Source organism: Cygnus olor, chromosome 7 (assembly GCF_009769625.2).
Source record: "Cygnus olor isolate bCygOlo1 chromosome 7, bCygOlo1.pri.v2, whole genome shotgun sequence".
Lineage (NCBI taxonomy): Eukaryota > Metazoa > Chordata > Aves > Anseriformes > Anatidae > Cygnus > Cygnus olor.
In genome coordinates, this window is record NC_049175.1 from 7,209,342 (window position 1) to 7,217,216 (window position 7,875).

General features: G+C 40.4%; 1 protein-coding gene across 17 annotated transcripts in view; it reads right to left on the reverse strand.

Annotated features, from left to right (window-relative positions):
* Positions 1-7,875, reverse strand: part of SHLD2 (shieldin complex subunit 2) — a 45,708-nt gene that overhangs the window by 28,166 nt on the left and 9,667 nt on the right. For 11 of the 17 annotated variants that reach the window (XM_040563343.1, XM_040563347.1, XM_040563346.1 and 8 more), the window contains one exon: positions 5,858-5,928. The gene's annotated coding sequence lies outside the window, so the exon portion shown is untranslated. Of the gene's footprint in view, positions 1-5,857; positions 5,929-6,723; positions 7,607-7,875 lie in introns of those variants that run through there. The other 6 variants (XM_040563335.1, XM_040563345.1, XM_040563349.1 and 3 more) reach the window with 5 other exon arrangements.

The window sequence follows — 7,875 nt, forward strand, 5'->3', positions numbered from 1 at the left end:
TTGAACCTCATACTATTTGAAACAGGTTCTCTCTTTATAAACTAAGAGCTTCTTTATGTACTGTGCAGAACCAACCCACACAAAAGTTAAGATTTTCAAAATGCTGCAAATTACTTTTTTATTTATTTCCTGAGGCACTGTGCTATATTCTGATGTGGCTTTAAGACTTGTATGTTCTGGGAGGAAAACAAGGCGATGAGGGTACAATATTTTGCTAAAAATCTTTTTCTTTTAGAAAAAATCTCTCTTTTAAAGATCTTTTTTCTTTTCTTAGGCCCATTAATTTCCTTGACTTAAAATAACCTCCACTGAATTAGCCACATAATAAACAAGAATAAATTAAACCTCGTACTAAATAACACTAATGTACTTGCACTACAAGTATTGGTTCACTGCTAAGTGATGCATAAAGTGTACAGAGGGAAAAGAAACGGTGAAGGAGACTGGCTTTCTCCCTCCTTCCCCTCTACTACCTTCACAAAGCATTTGTCAAATGGAAGAAGCAGCTCCATTTCTGCTTATATAGCCTACCATTTTTATACATCCCAGTGTTACATTTAAGCAACTGCCACAATACTAATATATCCTATAAACTTAAGGTGAACATACTTGTGTTCAAGAAAGTTGATTTCTCTAATGGTAACTGCGAACAATGTAAAAGCATATATTTAGACAGCCAGTTAGATTTCCTTTACTGAAGACAAACACCAGTTTATCTAAAAAACTGATAAGGCAAAACAAAAGAAATCAAGATAAGTGCTTTTACAAATTCCATGACCATTTTAAACTGACAGTCAGATGACAGCAATATAATATTCCTTCCAAAAGGAAAAAATCAGTTACCAGCAATGATGCAGAGGTTCTACCTTACAAGTATTTCAAAATAAGCTTATCTCAACCTCCTGACTTTCAATGAAAAAAATCAGAGGTGATAAAGTAAAACAGATAATAATTAAGACATTATCTTGCCAACACTGACAAGCTTAGACAAAGAGCAATCAAGAAATATTGAAATACAACAGTCTTCAATTTGGCATTTAAAAGGAAACGCTTATCTAAATCAGATTCTATGGCTGGGCTGAAGGTTTATGGCGGTAATAGCAAAATGTTCTCGCATCTACTGGGAATACTTCTCAGATGCTCTTCATACCTCCAGAGACCACTAGGTTCATCCCACCCTTGCTCCTTACATTGTCCACTGCTCCCACACTGGCACCAAGCTACAATGGCAGCAACAAGTAGTCCAGAAGGTATTCCAGGATAAGGAGGAGAAAACCAAATATAGATTTTGTCTGTGTGTGTTTTGCCACAACTCCATAGACTGATGTCATTTATGTCTGGCACTGCATGGTTATTTATTTAACATCATTGGCATGTTGGCACCTAAACACCATACCTAACAGGTCATTTTAAAGAACTCAGTTTTACAGGAAGGCATGATTCACAAACCAAGTTGTTTAACTAGAAGACAGACTAAAAGGACTGAAAAATGTCTAGCTTGTGTGTTTGTTTTTTTTTTTGGGGAGGGGGGGGGGGGGGAATATAGTAGTATTTTCAAGAAGCGTTCATAGATGTACTCAGGGTGGGACATTTTCAATTAAAACGGAAGTATCTCTTCTTCTGACCTGATTTCCCATTCTGAGATTCCCCGGGTATGCGTTATGTAACACAGTAACTTTCTGCTTTGGATCTCTAGATACTATGAAGGATGTTTAGGTGTGTGAAAGAAAAGATATCACATGATTTTTAGCATTCAGCATAACCAGTGAAAAATTTGTGGAAATCTTTAGTGTTGAAAACTACCAGCCAGCATGTATCTCGACTTTTCTGATGAACAATGACTGTTTCAACTGTACCAACAAGCTTAACTCCTTCAATCTATGGCTGAGATACCAACATCTTCCAAAGGGCACTAATGCTATCATCTTTTTTTGAATTAAGCATTCAAATATTTTAAGACTTCCATAGCCAATGTCTTAAACGGAAAGAGGATACAGTTGATTTTGTTGTAAGAAATACAAAAGCACTACAGTAGACTAGTATCCTCTAGTTCTTAATAGCTTTGTTTATTATTTAAACAACAGACACTTGATTTATGGCAACAAGAACTTCTGATTGCCAGTTCAGTACTAAAGCAAGAAAAAACTGGTTTGCTATGTCCGATGCTGGGATTCCAGGATGACAGAATCTCTGCTATAATTTTCAACCAGACAACCAAGGCCAACAAAAGAAGCAAAATAGAATTTTCAACTGTAAACGTTGCTCTCTAACAATTCTTTGTTCGCCCTAGCAAACCATACTTTCTACTCTTTATTATGCTGACTGAAATAGACAGCAATTCTAAAAAAGAAAAGAGTGTAACTTCTGGGAAATAAACTGACTAAAATATCTTCCCTCCTAACTCTATTTAAGGGACCAAAGCTGTAAGCTCACAGTGCATCTCTGAATGTTTTTATGCCTGTACACCTGTCAGCTTTCCCATTGATAGCTTTTTCAAACACGTTTAACAGTCGGGTGAAAATCTCAAATATATTGGCTTTTTCTAACTGTATCATCCCCTCGTTTGTCTTTGAAAGTCAAAGTGAGAAAGCACCAAGCAAAATACAGCTGTTATTCCACAAAGACTCAAAACAACTGCCTTAACAGATTCTCACTAATACAGGAACTGAGAAAAGTCCTCAAAGTGACCCCTGAAAGCCTCTATAGCATAATGAATGGCCATGCTGACTGAAAGGTCACCGAAATCAAATTTGTTACCGACTTCAGTGAGCTTCAGATCAGGTCTGCAGCCTCCAGATAAAATTTTGTCCTACCTATCTGAAAGCCAGAAATGAAGTTACCGTAAATAACTGTTATTAAAAAAGGCATTTTATATTTCAAGTGTACTATCTGACAACAGCTATTAGTTAACGTATTGACAGTAACGCAGTACCAAAACATGTCACTGAAAATTTTTGCATATCTATAGACTGTCTAAACAAGAGATGAGGACATTATCTCCTGTGTACTTGAAGAGCTTTTTATATCTGTTCTGTCACAGAGCTGAAGTAAGCAGTTGGCAACCTCAGTCATCATGCACAGCAACAATATAAACAGATGGAGACAGAAGGTCTTTCAAAGCTGACAAACATAAGCACCACCACTTTTCACAGCAATCAAAAGTGTATTTACTCACGAGGCAGTTATCAGAATCGATTCAATATTTTCTGACTCTGCAGCAGAATTATTAACATTTAAAAAGTTCAGAATGCTGCCCTCTGACACTTGCTCTGAAACACTGGTAGAGGATCCATTCCACTTACTGAGGGTTTTTCAAGTACCTTTCACTCAGATAATTAGGAAAAACCTCTCAAGCTGACATTCTGCAAAAAAAAAAACACTAATAATTCTATTGCCATAACTGTAAAATAAGAATGGTACCCTGTTTCTAATGTTCAGAGCAAGTAAACCTTGCAATTGTTTAAATAATAAATTTAATCATGATTTTGCTGGTGATTGCTTTTGTAGCAATGCTTCAAGCATAGAAAACAAGACTAACATTTTAGATTAGCCTTCTCTAAAGAAAGTCCCTGCTAGCCTGAATCTGACAGGTTACTCATTTCCTTGTACAGTTACAAGTTGCATTCCCCACTGTTATAGTGCTATAGACAGGCAAAAAAAATATAGGAACAAGATGTTAGCAGTTTATAGTTTACTAATCATGAAAACACACTTTTACAAAATAAAAAAAGGAAAAAAATAACTAATGGTGTCTAAGCATCTCACTAATAACATAATATACTGGAAGCTTTAAAGTCTTACTTCAAAGTCATCAACATACCCCGTTCTCTAACTCTGCTGCATTACAGAACACACATCCCATATCACCAGCATGGGCACATCTCATTTCTGCAGCCTGCCTGGAGAACCACTGAAGTCAAGTCTTCACAGCATGGCAAATGGAGCCAATAAAGAAAACCTGCCAGTCTGTTTCCCAGCATTGTTATGGCTGGACACAGGTAAAGCTATTTAGAATAAAAGTTACCTCACAGACCTCAGACAGTTAAGGAACTCAGATGTTTACCAGAATTTTAAGTTCACCTGGCTCCCCGTTAGTCTCTATGCAGGTATGTTTAGGCATTGATACCTTACACTACCGGTGGAAGGCCTTTTCATCAGCTTCAGTCTCTAATGTGTTGTAAAGAAGCGACTGAAATAAATGAAGATTTCTAGTCAAGTCCATTCTATAAGAGTGTTTAGATAGACAAGCCAAAATAAATCAACATCTTCTGGGATTTAACTAATTCATATGTTGCCTGTACCAGCAGCTTATAGAGCCAGCCCTCTAGCAATGCTGACTGTAAAACCAGATGACCATGCCACGCTTCTCATTTCATCCCTGTTATATCAAGTACCAACTTTGCATAAAATAGAAAGAACACAACAAGGAAAGCGGCACTTACGTTCAGATCTAAATGATAGAGTATTACTAACTGATTTGGAATGTAAGCTAGGACTAGATCATTCTAATCACTCCTTAGATTTACGACAGTCACATTAAACTCAAGGCAGAAAGCAATGCTGCATAACACTTAAGTCCAAGAAAAGTATTTTTGTCATTTCTAGTGAAATTAGGAAGGCACATCTACTCATAGGGAATTTAATAGGGAACATGACTTTGCTTCAACTTATCGAAGGGATTCTTAGTTGTCCCACTGGGCTGGAACCTTTGTTTTACAACTCTACACGTTTTTTTTTCCTCAAGTTATTCCAGAAATAACATATCTTACATGTGTAAATTACCAAAATATGGTTGATAGCTCAAAATGAAGCTTGCTGAAACAACTGTAATTCCATCTACAGTGTATTTCAATATCCATTCCTGTTCCCAGAGGAATGTTTCCTCAGTTTACCAAGGAATTTACAAAGTTTACCAAGTTTACAAAGGAATTAGTTCTCTGCCCACTACACTGATCACCTTTACTCCTGAACATTGCCTAACAGATGCTCCAACTGAAAACGCTGAACTGGAGGCAACCCTAGGGGTTAACCCTGAGTTCAAAGGGGGTCAGCCAACCAAGAAGTAGAGTTGTTAAGAGCTTCACTTGCAGCTTTTTGCATCTCTCACCTGCTTTGGTGGGCTAATACAGAGACCAGGATGTGAACAGGCAATAGCTATCCTAGCTTCTGAGAGAATTTAGCATCAGGACATCTTAGGCACATTTCAACTAACACTGATAGAGAACACTATGCCGAACCTGACCTTATAGCAATATTTTTCTCCATTTATGACGATGCTGTTAATGATGTTAAACACAGGAAAGATTATCCTGGTCACCTAGATACTGTCAAACAGCTCATACTTCAAGTAAGATTCTTGTATTAAAGCAGACAGTACTGATTTCTGATTAGATCTCATTTTATTCAAGAGATCTTTAAGACTTGACACATTACATTTGACTCCACTTGCTTTTAAATTGATAATATAAACCTCAGAACTGGATTCCTTCAGGAAAGAATGATGCAGTGCTTATTATTTATGTATCTAAAAAGTAATCAGTTCACAAATTATATAAAGATGTTTCAAAACCTTAGAGAAAGTTACACCAACTTGTTTATCTTCCTCACCTACACTTCACACATTTTCAGTAACAACTTATACCACCAACCTACCACATGCACAGTTAAAAATAACCACATCACAAAGACCATGAGTAATACAGACAGTTCCTAACCACACAGGTACTACTTAAAATATATATATACACACACACACATATATATGCTTGCATCTGAAGGGAGGTACATGTATACAACCAATATTCAATACGAAACTGAAAGGCAGTGCAACTTTTGGTTGTAACAACAAATAAGTTACCTTTGAATCCATCCAGGATTTTTTTCTACTGATGCTGCTCAAAGACAGATCTTCTGACAGCATCCCAGGTACTGCAAGAACAAAGAAGATACTGTTAATTTTTCACCATTACAGTTGTCATTTTCAAGTCCGATAGCATTCTTTCCAAAGCATTTTTTGATTTTTTAGATTCCTTTATAGATTACAGATTCCTCTGTTTAAGGAAACTTGGCTTTGACTAGTCACCACCGGCCACATAAGAACCTTGGTATTGTATATATGATTCTTGGTAGCTTGTTTACTCTCACCTCCACGTGGGATGTGAAGCAAAAAAAAAATACAGTAGAGAACTACTGGTTTCCATAAAGAGCCTGTAAATTGTACATGCAAGTTCATTCATTCACAAAAACATGCAAAAAATGCCTAGTTATCTTTTCATTTATGAGATTTAAATAATAAGAAGAAATTTAGCATACTGATTTAGTTATTAAGTATTCAGGTAGCTTCCGCCTTTTGCTAAAAAACAAACTTGTTTAGAAAATAGTACAACTGTGGTACTGCCATTACTCCAAATATAATTGTATGACCAAGTCTATGGAGAGACCCACTTTTGAGGGTCCCATTCCCAGCAAAGCGCATTCACAGTTATGCATTGTAAAAGTGTCCTGATGGTGCAAGCAGCTGATAATTGAGTAAAGCCCATATAGATTAGAAATGCCACAGTTGAAGGCAGTATAACAGCTAAGGATGTCCACCTTCTCCTTCTGATCCAAGCCAATGCACTTGGGCAAACTGTTTTTTTTTTCATTCAACCTTTCTGCATGAAGTGGCATTCTAGATAACCCGCAGCACAAGCTGCACATCTCTAGCTCACAGGGACTACTTACCACTTAATTTACCAAGTATTACCACCTTTTTTCCTGCAGTTTCACAAAATTTAAGAGCTTTACAAAAGTTCAGCTTTAGCTAATAAGAACCTGCAGATAATGGAAATCAAATCATAGCTCAAAACTGATACAAGCACCAAGAACACCACAAAGCTGCAAAAAAAAAAAAAAATACCACAGTGGAAGTTATCTAAAACCTATCTATGCTAGCAACAAAAGAGATGTCAGACAGTAAGTTTGTCTCTGACACGGTGTGAACGCCCGAATAACAAACCGGGCTAAGAACAAGAAAGGAGCTTGTTTTTGTTTCCCTATCACTTCCTATCAAGCATCTTTGTTCTCTATGCTACAACCAAAACCCACCCTCACTATGGAGAGGAGGCAACCATTGTCCTTTTAGCAGCCATAAGCCTTATGACAAAGCTTAGGGCTAAGAAACACCCCTTGGAACTTCAACTGCCTCAAGTGATGAGCTGCATTGCAGAAACCTACGCTTTTGGCTGACAAAAACACGCAAAATGCACGCTGCTCTCCCCCAGCCTGGGCTGGAGAGAGCCCCTCAGGGCTGAGCGCTCCTGGCTGCTGCTGCCCTGCGGCCTCCCTGCGCCCCGCCGGAGCTATCCCGTGAGCGCCTGACCCCAGGGCAGACCAACTTCCTCGGGCACCAACCTGGCGAGGGCGCTGCGAGGCAGGGGCAGCACGCCTCCCTCACAGCCCCGCTCCCGGGCTAGGCGCTGCCCTGAGGAGGCCCGCCCCGGCCTCCCCTCGCCTCACGACACTACGGGCCGCTAACGGCCGCCTAACGGTCGGGGCGCGACCGGCCGGCTCGGCAAGGGAAAGGGAAGCGGTAGAGGCACGGGAAGCCCCGCCCCTTCCCGCCGCCGCCCTATCAGCAACCGAGGGGCGGGGCCTGCCGCTGGGCCGCGCCCCTCCCGCCCCGCGCATGCCCGACCCCCTCCACCCCGCCCCTCCCGCCGCGAGGCTCCCGCGCGCCGCGCCCCGCTCAGCCCCTCCGCCAATCCCGCCGGGGGCGGGGCGTAGCGCGCAGGCGCAGTGCGGGGCTGGGCGCGCCCCGGCCCCCCCCGCGCCCCCTCCCCTCCCTCCTCCCTCCCCGCGGCCGTTTAAAGGCGGCGGCGGCGGCGGCGCCCCCCG